A 15,879-nucleotide genomic window follows, 5' to 3' on the forward strand; every position below is an offset into this window, starting at 1 on the left:
TGAGATTCTCAAGGCAATGATACTCAGCTTTACACTCCCAGGACCTAGCCTTGTAAGGCACGTAGGACACATTTTAACGAAGGGTGCGTGGATGGATGATGGGAATGGATGGAGAAGAGCGAAGGAGAGAGGAATAGGAAAAGAGGGAGCTGTTGGACGGGGTAGTGAACTTTCCATTGCCGGGCGGTTCAGGCATCAGCTGGATGACCATCTGTACGGGCTGCTGCAGAGTGGATTTCTATCCCGTGTGGGAGGTTCCACTAAAGGTCTATGTGGTATTTATTTCCTCGCTTCTCTCTCCACTAACTCATCCTACATATTTTTGTCAGATTAATCTCCCTAAAGGACAGCTCTGTTGTTGTCACCCTCCCACTCAGAAACTTTCGATGACTTCCCATTCCCTAGTCAATTAAATCCACAATCCTGGCATTTGAGGACCCTATTCCTGCGCTGTCTTAAGAATTTTATTATTCGTCTGTCAAAACCCAGCTTATCTATCTCTCCACCAAAGTGCTGACTATTCTTCTCTTTTCCTGCAGTTTACCCAAACTGTCCACTGTAACCTTACTGTACAAGATTATATAACTAGTGATAATTCCATCTTGTGATAGGTGAAGTTCCTGGATGAGAAGACAATCTTTACCTCTATACCTCTAACATGAGGCAGAGCATCTAACTTTTGGCAATAATTCACTACAAATAATGGGAACTGTTGACTTACCATATGCCGAACATTCTGTCAAGCCCGATAGGCATTACCCCCTTGGTTTTCCTAACAAATATATTATCCCCTTTACATAAACAAGGAAGTGGAGCCTTAAGGGGGGATAGCCAATGTGCATAAGACACAAAGGCAATGGTTGATAGGGGGCTGTCTTCAAACCCAGCAGTGCATGCCTGGAAGTCCTAGATATGAGCCGCTCCACAGGGCTGGTTTTCCATGACCGGATTAAAATAATGCATGTGTTTACTCATTCGGCAAGCATTTACTGCACTACTGTGGGACCCATGATACGTGGAGTTTCTGTCTTCAAGACGCTTCCAGCCTAATGTATGAAACCTGCATCAATCACTACCTGAGGAAAATGTACAAGAAGAAAAAGCTCTCGGTCAAAGGAAAGGATGGAAAATACGACCACCGCGCCTTCCAGTTCTGAGTCGCTACTGCATGCTGAGCACTGGTGAAAAGCACGAGGCTTTGCAAATAAACACACGGTGGTTCAGCAAGGCTAGCCAGAGTAAAGAGGGCCATTTCTGAAGTCAAAGGGCCAGGGGCCAGCTCCCAGTACCGCCACAGTCTTGCCGCGTGCCTTTGAGCAATTCACTTGTTTCTTTCTACACATCAGTCCCCTCAGCCTGTGAAATGAGAGAGACAGTATTTCCTGCCTCCTGAGGACAGCGTGGGGATGAAAGACGGAACCAACAATGAAGACCACTAACACGGCTACCACACAGCGTTGCTATACATTTCACTATTCAGTAACTTGCCCAAGAGCACAGCGAGTGAGGGTCTGATTCCAATACTCAAATGCAGTTCAAGCAGCCTTTGTAACCAGACTCGCAACATTGGGACAAGAGACACAAGAGAGAGAAGAGGAACAACCTACTTTTGCTCATGGTCTCAGAGGCTGCAGTCTCTGGCCAGCTGGTTTCACTGCTTTCAGCCCTGTGGTAAGGCAGATCGTCATGGTACAGAGGGTGTGGCAGAGAAGACCCACTCACCTCATAGTGGCCATTAAGTGAAGAGACTGAGAGGCCTAGAAGAAGAGGCCCCACGGCCATGCCCCAGGGACCGCCTTCCCACAACTAGGTCCCACCTCTCAAAGTCTCCATCACCCCCATATCAGACCATCAAATTATGTCTCACTCAGTGGATTCAACCACTGTGAGTCAGAGCCCTCATATTTGCCTCTCAAGATTGGGTCCACCAATTGGGGAGCGAGCCACCATAATGAGTCTTTGGGGGGACACTTCATGTCCAAACCATAAGTCTTCCTGAGGGAGGACATGGTGAGGTTTGAACTAAGTTTTGAAAGGCAAACAAAGGGACAGCATGGAGCTGGGGGGAGAATGTCTGGCAGTGGTAGTCATCAGCATCCATACTGCCTTCTCCCTGTACCGCTGCTCATTCTTTTCTCTGACATGCATGCGCTAGCACACGGCCCACGAAATCTTACCCATCCTCCAGCGCCAGCCCATGTGACTCCTAAGACTGCCCCCAACCCCCACCTATTTCCCACGGGCCCAGCTGACACATCTCTTGCCCAGGTTAGTGTTTAAAGCATTTGGTATTTTTCCACACTTTGGTCCATATACATATTTGCACACACAGTGTGTGAACAGATCTCCATGGGGCTCCTGGGTTGCTTATCTTATACCCACGAAGCAGCTTATTTTATGAAGCACCAGACAGAGCTTGTTATACTAATTACTGCTTCGAGGCTGAAATCAGAAAGCATCCCCAACCTGCAGACAGTACCACTGTGAACAGAACTTCCTACCTGACATCTTGAATGTCTGACCAATGGGGAAGGAAGCTGTGATTTATTATTGAGAACTGCCACTCTTATTGGAAAAAGAGAATTGATAACCCAAAGAAACTCCACCCTGCAGTGCACATATTTCCTGGCAACTGATCCATAGGATTTTTTGATTCCCTCATTAAAGTGGAATGAACAAAGCAAGACTGGGAAGGGTTGCATGGCTTTTGGGGTTTTGTTTGTTTGTTTGTTTGTTTGTTTGTTTGTTTTGAGACAGGGTCTCTCTATGTATCCCTAGCTGTCCTGGAACTCACTCTGTAGACCAGGCTGGCCTCAAACTCACAGAGATCTGCCTGCCTCTGGCTCCTGAGTGTTGGGATTAAAGGTGTGCACCACCACCGCCTGACGGATTCTATTCAAAATGATCAAAAGCATATAAAAAGTTTCCTAAGGTTGGCACACATCAACCATCATTGCAGTGTTTTAAAGCTTGAAGGAATTTTATTTTTCTCCTGGTTAAGCTTTGGTTTGATCAATCACAGTGCAGGAATGTATTTAAGTTATCAGAGGACATGCGTGGAAAACAAACCTATCAGTGGTGAGCCCAATCACAGAGAGAGAGAGAGATCTGCAATCATGAGGCAAAACTCAAAACAACTAAAACGAAGACAAAGGCATCCAAAACCTAGATAATCACCCTTTCTCCACATCATCCAATTGTTATCTGTACACTGAGTGATCTTCATTTGTTGCAGATCTCACTTTGTAACTATTAGCTTAAAATATTTAGAAAATTTTATCTGAAGATTAATGTGTTAAAGGGCTATTTTATATATCAGCCTACTCTTAAATTTTAATTATTGTGTGTGTGTAGTTGTTTTGCCTGCATGTATGTCTACATACCATGTCCATGCCTGTGCCCAACCGAGGCCAGAAGAGGTCACTAGGTCCCCTGGAACTGGAGTTACAGATGCTTGTGAGCCACCACAGGGGTGCTAGAACTCAAACCCAGGACCTCTGGAAGAGCAACAATTGCTCTTAAATAATGAAGCATCTCTCCAGTCCCATACTAACCAATTTTAACAACTCCAGTTTAACATCAGGAAGACCACAAGTGCATTTCAATCCTGAATATGATATTTTGGGGGGAAGGCAGAAAGCCAGGGGCTACATCAGCACTGACTACTACCAAAACCAAAATGGCCTAACGGAAGACAAACCTAAGACAAATTAGTTTTTTCCTCCTAACAGTTAAAATTAGATGACTTCACAATGTTATCCTTCTCTAGGTAAAAACGATCCATGATCACAGGTCTTATTTTAACACGACTGACATTGTGGTCCCATGACTGTCTGGTGGCTAACTTCACAGTTGGCCAGACCTAGAGAATTTAACTCTAATAACATCTCACAGCCAAAATAATGAACTCCTGCTTCCTACATGAAGGATCCATCCATAACCCAAACACAGACAAACACCCCCCAGCTAATTTGGACAAACAACTCAGAAGTACTTTTAGGTTACAAAATTGCTTTGGCTTTCATCCCCAAAGATACATTGTTAGTGAAATAAACAAGATCAGCACATTTCCCTACAGTACAGCCTAAATCCTGTCTCTCAGAGTGTAAAGGACAGTTTCACAATTTCCCTGAAGAGTCTCTCCAATTTGTTGTTATTTATTACCTTGTGTGTGTGTGTGTGTGTGTGTGTGTGAGAGAGAGAGAGAGAGAGAGAGAGAGAGAGAGAGAGATAGGCCTGTGAGAGAGAGAGAGAGAGAGAGAGAGAGAGAGAGAGAGAGAGAGAGAGAGACCTGCCCCAGCTCACATACTGAAGTCAAAGGGCAATTCGTGGGAATGGGTTCTCTCCTTCCACTACATGAGTCCAAGGGATCAGACCAGGGTCATCAGGCTTGGTGACAAGAACCCTTACACGCCTGCCTTGTCATCTCATCAACATCCCTTCAATTTTGAATTTGAATGACACACAAAATGGTCTGTAGGCAGACCTACAATTTACACCTCGACTCCAACCTAGGGGTCAAAGGTATGCTTGGCAATCCACAAGCTCCATCTCCTCCGCTCACTCCAACGTGGCCAGTGAGCCTGTGCCAGCGTCAGATCCCAAATAATAAAAGAAATGCTGGAGCCATCACCATGCCCGACCCCCAACTTACTACACAGCTACAGTAGTGATTGGCACAAAAACAGACATGCTGATCAATGGAGTCAAAATGAAGACCCGGACGTAAAGCCACACACCTATGGATACCTGATTTCTGATAAAGAAACCAGAAATACACACTGGAAAATAGGCAGCATCTTCAACAAATGTTGCTAGTCAAACTGGATGGCTGCACGTAGAAGAATCCAGATAGATTTATACCTGTCACCCTGTATAAAACTCAAGTCCAAATGGATCAAAGGCCTCAACATAAAATCAGATACACTGAACCTGATAAAAGAAAAAGTGGGAAACAGCCCTGAACTCATTGGCACAGAAGACTTTCTGAACCGAATACTGTTAGCACAGGCACTAAGACCAACAATTAATGAATGGCACCTCATAAAACTGAGAAGCTTCTGTATAAGAAAGGACACCAGCATTCAGACAAACCAGCAGCCTACAGAATGGGAAAAGATTTTTTTTTTAACCAACTCCACATCTGATAGGAGACTAATATTCAAAATGTATAAAGAACTCAAGAAACTAGATATCAAGAAAACAAGTAACCCAATTAAAACCTGAGGTATAGATATAAGCAGAACTCTCAAAAGAAGAATCTCAAATGGCTGAGAAACACGGAAATGTTCAACATCCTTAGTCATCAGGAAAATGCAAATCAAAACTACTTTGAGATTCCATCTTTCATCCATCAGAATGGCTGAGATTAATAAAACAAACGACAGCTCGTGCTGGTGAGGATGTGGAGCAAGGGGAACACTCATCCATTGCTGGTGGACTGCAAACTTGGACAGCCACTGCGCAAGTCAATGTGGCAGTTCCTAAGAAGATGGGACGAGATCTATGTCAAGACCCAGTTCTACCACTCCCGGGCATATATCCAAAGGACACTTCATCCCACCACAGAGACATTTGCTCAACTATGTTCATTGCTGCTGTACTCATAAAAGCCAGAAACTGTAAACAACCTAGATGTCCCTCAACAGATGAATGGTTAAAGAAAACATGGAATATTTACACAATGGAATATCATTCAGCCATTAAAAAAATAAAACTATGAAATTCACAGGAAAATGGACGGAACTAGAAAAATCCATCCTGAGTAAGGTGACCCCCCAAAAGACAAATAGGGTTTGCACTCACTTATATGTGGATGTTAACTGTTAAGTCAATGATAACCATACTACAATCTATAAAACCACAGAGGTTAGGAAAAGGAAATAGATTAGAAAGTTATAGATAAATGGGGGGGATGGCTGGAACAGGAGGATCAAGTAGAGACGGGGAGCAAATGGGAACAAGGGAGGGAACACAGGGCGAGACCCCTAAAATTAGAGGCCATTTGAAGGGTAGTATGGAAACATAATGCAGTAGAAGCTTCCTAAAATATATATGAATATCTAAATGAAATAACCAAATAATGGGGAAGACAGAGACCCACCTGGACATCTCGTCACCAAATGAAGCTTCCAGTACCAGAACTGGGTTATATTTAATTGAGTTGTTGGCCAAAGGGGTCCCAAACAACCCAGACTTTTGCCAGGACTATATAGGTTGCTCTCCACAAACAGACAGCAAAGCCCTATTGCTTAAGACAACATCTACACAACTCAATGAACACAGAGAAGCTGCTGCCTACACAGAGCCTTCACCCCTATGCTAATGTCTTTGGTACAGGAAGGTACTCTGCACAGCACTAAAGGAGAAATATAAACACCTAGCCAGCCATAAACTCTTTGTTCCACAATGGTGTCTTGCCTGCAAGATATACTGGGGCAATGGTGGCACAAAGCTTGTGGGAGTAACCAACCAATATCTGACTTGATTTAAAGCCTACTTCACAAGATGGAACCCATATCCAACACTGCATGGGTGGCCACGAATCTGAGACTAGATATCCCGGGGACCTAGGGGAAGATCAAATACTACTGTTCTGAGGAAAAAAATAAGTAGCAATAAAATGATTCCCAAAGACATTCTGTTATACTTATAGATCAGTATCTTGCTCAGTCATCATCAGAGAAGCTTCCTCCTGTAGCAGATAGAAACAAATACAGATACCCACAGCCAGACTTTATGTAGAGTGAGAGACCTTGGAATATTCAGGCCTAAAAGGGATGTCTCCATCAAATCCCTCCCCTCAAGACTCAGGGAACCCTGCAGAAGAAGAGACAGAAAGAGTGTAAGAACCCGAGGGGAGGGGGGACACCAAGGAATCAAGGCCCACTAAATCAACACGATCAACACACATATGAACTCAGAGACCGTGGCAGCATGTACAGGGTCTGAACCAGATGGAGTCCTTCCTAGAGCTGAAAGGAGAAGTGGACACATGCCCCCATCCCTAATCCAGAAGGGATCTCCAATTGATAAGCACTTGCAAACAAAAGTTTAGTTTTCTCCAAGGGAATCTCACTGGGGAAACAAATCACTCTTAAGGACAGGCCGCATGACCAGCACTAGCTAGCCAACAGAAAATGAACACAAGGGCATCTTTGGAAGTCCCTTGTCTCATAATGCCATGTCAGGCCTCCTTTTTTTTTTTTTTTAAATAAAATCTTATTTTTATTTTAATACACACACACACACACACACACACACACACACACAATGGCTTCTGATTTAGTGTTTTCATGGGATTTCTCTGTGCAAATGAGTGGAGCTCTGCATCTTACATGTTTCTTGTGCCTTTCCTTGGGGCTCTTTTCCCTTTTTTTGGGGGGGTGCTATACTGATGTGTTCAGTTTTTGTTTTATCTTAAAATTATTACGTCTTAGATATCTGTTTGTTTTCTAATGAGAGACAGGAAGGGGGCAGATCCAGATGGGAGGCGAGGCGGGAAGAACCGGGAGGAGTAGAGGGAAGGGAAACTGTCATCGGGGTGGATTATGTGAGGGGGAAAAAGCTATTTTCAAAAAGCGGGGAGGGTGTCAGATCATGTCATCCTTCTGCAGGTAACCCTTCCCTTCCTCTGACGGCAAAAATCAGAGCCCTGGGCCCCTCTGTAGTCTAGTCCCTGGACCCTCATCTCCCATCTCTCTCTCTCTCTCCTTTTTATCACCTCTCTGGTCAAGCTGGTCTGGATGCCCAGGGCTGCCCTGCCTTGAACGATCCCACACAACTATATGGTTACCTTCCCCTGAAATCTTCCAATAAACGCCTCCCTCCCCACTGGACTCCTTCACAATAACATGTCCTTTAGCTCCACTTTTTCCTCTCCTTTCTCTCCCCATGGTACTCAGGCTTTCAAAGCTGACATAACTCATTAATTTACTGGATTTTTTGTCTGCTTCCCCAGCTGGGCGGAGGATGTACTCAGGGAAGACTAGAGTTTGCCTAGGTTATCCACCCAGTGGAATCTTGAGTGCTGGGGATATTAGAGCTGTTTACTGAATATTTGTGGGATGGGTGACCATGATCTTTGGTTGTCTCGCTTCCTCTGATTCTATGAGGTACTCATGACTCCCTGAATGGTAAATTGGTGACTGGATATTCTACCACAGAATCCGACCCAAGCAACTGAACTGTCAAAAATGCTATGGCTGGGAATCTGATGTTCCCTAAAGGTTCTCGTGCTGGAAAGATGGACCCCAATACAGCAATGTTGCAAGGTGGCAACTCAGAAGTGTCAGGGCCTTCAGGAGTAATTGGTGTGCTTCCGGGTGTGTCCTGGCTATTGTGGGACTGGACTATTTTAAACCGAGGTTACCCAACTATTCGGCCTCTTCCGCATGCACCTACTCATCACACTTGAACCTGCTCCCGCATGCTCTCTACCATCTGGTGGACACCCTCAAAAGACTCCAGCACCACACTGCTTAGACTCTCCAGCCATGAGAATCAAGAGCTAAATAAATCTTCTGTTTTTAAATTACTCTGCCTTAGCTACTTTGTCACAGCAAGAAAGAAAAAAAAATGAACAAAGATACTAAAGTACAAAAGAGCCTGACTCCACCATTTAGTGAATGTTTACTATGCAGCCGGCACGGTGTGTTGTATTTCATTTCCTCCTCACCAACGCGATGAACAAGGCATTATTGTCCTTCTTTTGCACAGCAGTAAATTAGGCTCAGAAAGACTAAACAGACTATACAGTCTAAGAACACACCACTGCAAACGCCCAGGTGAGCTCTCTGCAGAGCCAGGGCTGAGTCCCACTTGGTCTCTTTGATTATTAACACTGATTCACATCTTCAACAGTGCCGAACAATAAGACCTCCAGCCATGGTTTCTGAAAGGCTCGGGGGTACAGTTAGTGATAAAAAAACAAAATTCAAGGAAGTGCACAGGAAGAATACTGTAAAATACTGCTTGATTGTTTTATGAGACCTGCTCACACTACATAGCCCAGGCTAGCCTTGAACTTGCAATCTGCCTTCCTCAACCTCCACAGTGCTGGAATTACAGGAATGCAACCTGCCTGATGAAAGCTGTACTTTTATCATAACATGTCTGGTCATCTTGTAAAATCATCCTGACACCCTGACAGACAAACCACCAATAACAGAACATAGGCAGACAGCCCAGCCTACTGAAGTCAGCCCTGGTCTCTGTAAAGGCTTGCTGTGACCAGGACAACCCCTAACCTCTTTACTGGTCTTTGCAAACTGGCATCATGCTGCCCCAGCTACTGTAGTCCCTGCAGATCTTGACATCCCGTAACTGAAGCCTATAAATGCATCAAGAGAAAAAAAAAAATGATCCTCAGTAAGTGCTGTTGCTTGACCGTAGCTTCCGGCATTAGGAAGTTTGACAGCCAGTCAGTCACAAGCCCAGCAAAGCCAAGCCTAACTCAACCAGGTCAGCGGGGTCCAGGAGGTCCCACAGAGCAGCAGAAAAAGTTATGACTCTACTGGAAGTTCATGCTTGGGAATCACCACAGTGGTAGGTCAAGGTCTTGGTCAACATCTAGACACAAAGGAGACAGAGTCTACACAAGCAAGGACTAGCAGAAGGGCCAACCACTCCTCAGAGAGTGGGAGGCTTCCAAATCAGTCAGTCACCCACTTGTCTGACTTAGAACAGGCTAGGTATGAAGACAGAGCTGGGAATGCCCTGTCTGAGGCGACTGGTGCCACCTCATCCAACTCTTGAACCAAAGACAGTGGAGGCCAAGGAGGGAAGGCCAGTCCCCACCTAAGAAATATGACCAAGCTTTGTCACCTGCCAGGCTGGACTTCTTCCGGCACAGGTTACTTTGTCTCTTCACCTAAATTCGCCTATGGTTTCTCCCCCCAAACAACAAACACGATGTAAGGAAATAGATGTTTTTACTCTTTCCAGACCGATGGTGGCCATCTCACAAACGAGGTGCGGAGATTAAAGGAGAGGCTAATACGTCAACATTAGAAATCGCCAGGTTTTTATGAAATATCTGATACCTGGCCAACTGAAGTTTCCCTCTTGCTTATCAATTCTCTATTTTGAGCTCAAAGATCTAAAATTAGATTACACACAAATGACAAAATATTCCTTTTCTAGTAACTGTTGACTCCTCCCCCTAATTTTAAATCCCTACTAAATGGTTTTAATCATGCAACAATCCTAGTCTTAATTTTTGAGATCTACAATTTGTAACAATTTTAATAATCAAATAAACAAGCTGTCCTTAGGGGGAAAAGATTAATTAAAAGCCTTCCCCAACTGCAACCACTATCAGAGTTGCCCTGACACACGAATGTCTTTGGGGGAAGGGCGTTCTTAGGATGAGACTACACTTAAAAAATAGCATTGTTGCTATGGAAGCAGCTCTATATTTTGACTGTTTTTTTTTTTCCCCTGATGGCAGCAAAGGCCATATTCTTTATATGCAGCTTTTCTCTTTACTTCGGAGTGCTGTGACAGTAATCCACCTCACATGGAGCATGCCCTGCCTTGCCCAGGCACTCACCCTTCCTTCATGCACTGCTGAGCTCAAAACACTGAGGGCAGAGCATAAATCAACTGGATTACACACACACAAGTGCGAGCGCAGGCACATGCACGTGCATGGGTGCACACACAAACACACACGCACGCACGCACGCGCACACACACACACACACACACACACTTCACTCAGTCCTGCACTTCATGAAGGAATCACAGAGGAGACCACCCAGCTCCTTGTCACAGCTCGCCTGGCCAAACTCTAGCCTCTCAGCTTTCAGGCATTTCATTGACAACTACCAATCAAATCGCGAACTCGGGAGTGAATAATTTTTTGCTTTACACTGAGTGCTTCAAAAATTTTCCATTTCAGTGTGCTGGCCTTTCTTAATGGTCATCTTGGGAATCTAGCACTTCTTCCAGAAGCCCAGGAAGACTGCTCTGCTGTACTAAATCTCCCTGCTACGGCGCCTTCTGAGCTCCCATGCCATCCCAGCAGCCCAGAGGCTGCAAACCGTCAGCCTCTGAAGGACTGAACTCAGGAGAAGCAACCAGCAGGCATGCAGAGCCAAGCCTGCCAAACGGGGTAGGTAATCACATTGAGTAATGCTGGATTTCATAAAAATGAGGTGTAACCCTGAAGTCATGAAACTGGTTTTCTCCTGCGGATCATAATCTCACTTTGAAGGGAAATTCTAAAGAGGAGTTCCACATACGCAGGGTGATGGATGTGCCTGGGTTTGGTTTGTTTTTGCACAATGACAAGGCTTTTCTTTGGAATTAGGACAAAATCGCCAAAGGCACCATGGAGATGTTTCCCAACGAGATACACATGCAGATCGAGAATGAAGGTGATTTCAGCCACTTTTCTCCTAATCTAGCAATTCGGTTAATTTCCACAAACGTCATCCTTTTCATATTGTTGTTCTTCTCATCATCTGCTTGATGGAAACAAGACATTAAGATATGGTTCTTCAAAGAATCTTCAAAGATGACTGAATAAATAAAAGTCCTACTTAAATATCTAAAGTGACATGAGAGAACCTTCACCCAAAAATAGTTATTGAGCAGATACCAGCAAAGAGAGGGATATATTAGTCCACAGAGAGTAACTACCTAGACTCTTCAATTGACAATCTCTTTAGGAAAATGATTTTGTTTCTGTGAAGATTTAGTTTCTCCCTGGCAATCTTTCTGGTCTGGGACGTATTTTAAATAAGTAGATGAGAAACTGGGGTTCCTATTATAGTAACCCCCTTGTCTTCAGTAGATATATTCTAAGATGTCCAGAGACTGCCTGAACTACTTATACTAGCCCATTTCCTGTTGCTACAACAAAATACTTGAAGCTGGACATTTTATAAAGAAGATCATTTAGCTCGTCACACTAGAAATCTAAGAGCATAAGCTAGCATCCTAGCAAGCCCCCGACCCACCCAGCTGCATTATTACAGTAAGACAAGAAGCCAAGCATGTTAATTTTTATATTTATTTATTTTATTTTTCTGTATGAATGTTTTGCCTCCATGAATACATGTGTACCACTTTGGTGTCTCGTGTCTTTGGAGGCCAAAGAAGTCTCCTGGAACTGGAGTTACAGAAGGTTGTGAGTCACCATGTGGGTGCTAGGAATTGGACCCAGATTCCCACGGGAGCAGAAAGTGCTCTTAACCACTAAGCATCTCTCCCGCCCCAACCACGTCACTTTAAAACAATATGCTCGTAAGAGAAGTAACTCACATGTGAGCCTGCCCACCATTAATGTTCGAGGACAAGGCCCTCAAATACCTAATTAGCCTTCACCAGGCCTACCTACCTCTTAAAATTTCCCTCACTACAACACTGCTACAGTGGTGTGCACACGTCTAACACATGAACTTTTGAGAGACAAACTATCCAAATCACAGTGTATGAACCGCGGCTTTTTTCTCAAAGGGTAACATCTATAATAAAGTGTTTTTAATAGTATGTTCTTAGGATAACTTTACCCACACCGTTGATTTGACACCTGGCATGGCTACAAAATGATTATCAGGTGAGTAGAGTATACAGACTGGATACACTGGACAAATGGTTCATTCATGTTCCAGTGGAAGCGAACAAGACGGCACATGATCTCAGCACACTCATCAGAATGTCATGTACTCTGAAATTACAGCTGCTTTATTCCTGGAATTTTCTACTTAATCTCTTTTGACTGCAGTTGGTAATGAATAAATAGAACCACGTAGGAGCAGATTTTACTGTGTGCTCCTGAGTAATGGACTTAGGAATGGTCTTCTTACTCTGTGTTATGATAGGGAGAACCACCTTGCCCTTACGGTTGTGAAATCAACCCACTTATCCTGTGACAGTTCAGGTTACACCATCAGCGCCAAAACCTTGTGCCATGCAAGTGCACCCTCCTCAAAGAACCAGTGCTTTAAGAGAAAGATGAGCTCCCAGTGTCCTACCTGTTGGAGTTGACTGGCAATGAGGAGACAGGATGGTGTTTCCCAGCATGTGTGAGTGTAACGTGTACCTAAAAACACAGTACCCTTCTACCTTAGCTACTCTTTACTCTCTTATGCCTCTGGTACTTTCTCTTCTCTTGTTCAACATTTAAACGGCTTCCCAATTTCTCCTCAATGAAACTCAAGACCATTGGTGGATCACCTCCCCCAGTTAGGAAAGTGTTGACCCACACCATATTGTGACCATGAGGGCCACGGTCCAAGCTCTATCAGAACAGAACACACAAAAAAGGGCATGTTGCTGGTTTTCATCCCAGGCCCCCTGCAGCAGAGCATCATCAGCTGGGAAAGCCGATGGGCTGTCACTTCGGGGAGCTGAAGAGCCTGGCGTGTGCTCTGAAGTCTCAATCTGTTCTAGTCATCAGACCTCAAGAAGCGGCTCAATGATTTTTCAAAGTCATATTTCTAACGCTCTGGGGGATTGAACTCAGGTCCTCAAGCTTATAAGGCAAACTATCAACTGAGTGATTTCCCTAGCCCTATTTACTTGTTTCTTAAATATATATATGGCACCAGTCACGTGAAACCAGAACATTCGTATCTAGAAATGCACTGTGTAAGGCCTGCCTAAGGACATTAAAGGTAGTCTACAAAGCTGGCCCCGAGTGTCCCTGCAGCCACTTGAAAGAAAGAAGCACAATTGGTTACAAAACTCAGTTATAAGGTAAAAATATATCATTGTTCTGGACAAATGTGGCTATTTCTGTTACTACGCAGAGGGAAGTTCGCCTTTTGAAGGGACTTTGAGCCTCGGCAGTCTGACTTCACCGGGGAAAAGCCCTGGAGTGTTCCCCAGGTTGTCTAAAGATAGTTCTGTTGCTGAGTGTAAGTAAGCAGGAGCTTTGTAGGACACCACTTCTGTCCACCCGGAGGAGTTAACTCAGGATGGGCTCAGCACAAGCTCCCACAAGCACGTGAACGTGTCGGTAGTTCCTCCTGACATCTGCTGCGGAGAACTATGTTGCTGGAGTGACCCTGCAGTGGCCACCGTGAACAGATTTTGAACTCTTCAATCAAGAGACTGATTGAGGCTTCCATATGCCATGGTGTATGAGGATAACAAAAAATACGTGAGAGCAATTCTTAGAATGCTAGTGTCCGGGGCTGGCGGTGTAGCTCAGTGGAAGAAGATACGTGGGGCCCGGACTCAACCCTCAACTTAACAAAAATTCCCCAGCACCAAAGAATGGAAAAATCTAATATGTGCCATCCAACTCCTGAGGTAAAACGCATCTTCAAACCCCCATAAAGATTATAGCATATTTATAGTCAATGCTAGCATTCATTTGAACTAAATCTGACAGTGTTAAGAATGACTGGAAATAAGGGAGTGAGGAGTTGCTCCGGATTAGCATCGTTGTCCTGGGTAGGTAGACATGTGAATGATGTCGGAGTTGGTTATATTAGGTTCATTCATGTGTATGAAGTCTGGAGACTATTTCCTTCCTGCGTTGGTTGCTCTAAAGCTTGTCAGGGAGTCTCTGTGGTAGTTATGTTAGACCTCACCATACCAGGTGATCTTTCAAAAAGCACCCAGGAGGCTGAGAGTGCAAGAACACATACACACACACACACACACACACACACACACCACACACACACACACCACACACACACACACCACACACACACACACCACACACACACACGACACACACACACACGACACACACACACACACACACACACACAGTTCACTGCCATAGAAAACAAAGTGACAACATTCTTCATCTTTGCTCTTCTTCCCAGAGTTCCAAGAAAAGATGTCTCTACCATCGAAAATATGGCTGTGTGTGACCAAGTTATCTTCCAGCCTGCTTTTCTTACTTGTATTTTGTAAATAAGGAAGGTCGGAGGAAAGGATGGGTGTCCTAGTTTGCTTTCTGTTGCTGGGATTGAGACCATGACCCAAAGCAAACTGGGGAAGAAAGGGAATGCTTCAACTTATATTTGCAGTCCGTTCCTGGGGGAAGTCAGGACCGGAAGCTGGAGGCAGGAGCTGCTGCAGAGGCCATGGAGGAGTGCTGCTTACTGACTTGTTCTCCATAACTTGCTTAGTCTGCTTCCTTATATCATTCATGACCACCTGCCCTGGGGTGACACTGTCCCCAGTGAGCTGGATCTTTTCACATGCATCATTAATCAAGAAAATGCCCTTCAGACTTGCCTACAGGCCAGTATTAGGGAAACATTTTCTTAGTAAGATGATTCCCTCTTCCCAGATATGTCTAGGTTTGCGCTAAGTTGACAAAAAACAACCAGGTGCACAAAGGGGACAGGGACATGTCAGATCCAGAGAGGCGGAGCAAGAAAGTCCTCTGACCTTTGTTTCTCTGTCTGCACACTGCGGGTATTTCATCAGTCAGGTGAATCCCAGGTACCATCATGCACTTCCCTGTGTGATTTATTATAACAATGCTGACAGGCCAACAGAGGACTTTTGTAGTAGAACACATAAACTATAGAGTGTCTCTTCCTACCCTGCTTAGCCTGACACTGGACCAGAAGTAAATAGCTCCTCCCTGAATTAATTTGGTTAGACACTAGGAAATAGGCTTTGGCTTGTAAATATCACATTGGTCTTTCTATGGGAATCACTATGTGGTCCACAGTTGACCCTGTAAACCTGAACCAAGTGGAAAAGGCCTCTTGGTGGTGGTGGTGGTGAGATGTTATTAGAAATGCAAAATCAAAAGCCTAACTATGCTATCAATTGCCAATAACTGTTTCAACCTCATGTTTAATTTCTGGCCAACCAATCTATTCCTACTGAATAAGTCCTAGTCCAGTGAGACCCTGTCTTAAAAACAAAGCTGGTAGTGCCTGAGGAATAGCA

General features: G+C 44.4%; 1 protein-coding gene across 3 annotated transcripts in view; it reads right to left on the reverse strand.

The window, feature by feature from the left end:
- C11H1orf21 (chromosome 11 C1orf21 homolog) overlaps positions 1-15,879 on the reverse strand; it is a 202,202-nt gene that overhangs the window by 161,599 nt on the left and 24,724 nt on the right. The window contains exon 1 of one of the 3 annotated variants that reach the window (XM_076547613.1): positions 1,608-1,701. The exons of 1 other annotated variant lie outside the window; for it this stretch is intronic. The gene's annotated coding sequence lies outside the window, so the exon portion shown is untranslated. Of the gene's footprint in view, positions 1-1,607; positions 1,702-15,879 lie in introns of those variants that run through there. One more of the 3 variants, XM_042258305.2, reaches the window with a different exon arrangement.

Source organism: Peromyscus maniculatus, chromosome 11, assembly GCF_049852395.1.
Source record: "Peromyscus maniculatus bairdii isolate BWxNUB_F1_BW_parent chromosome 11, HU_Pman_BW_mat_3.1, whole genome shotgun sequence".
NCBI classification, from domain to species: domain Eukaryota; kingdom Metazoa; phylum Chordata; class Mammalia; order Rodentia; family Cricetidae; genus Peromyscus; species Peromyscus maniculatus.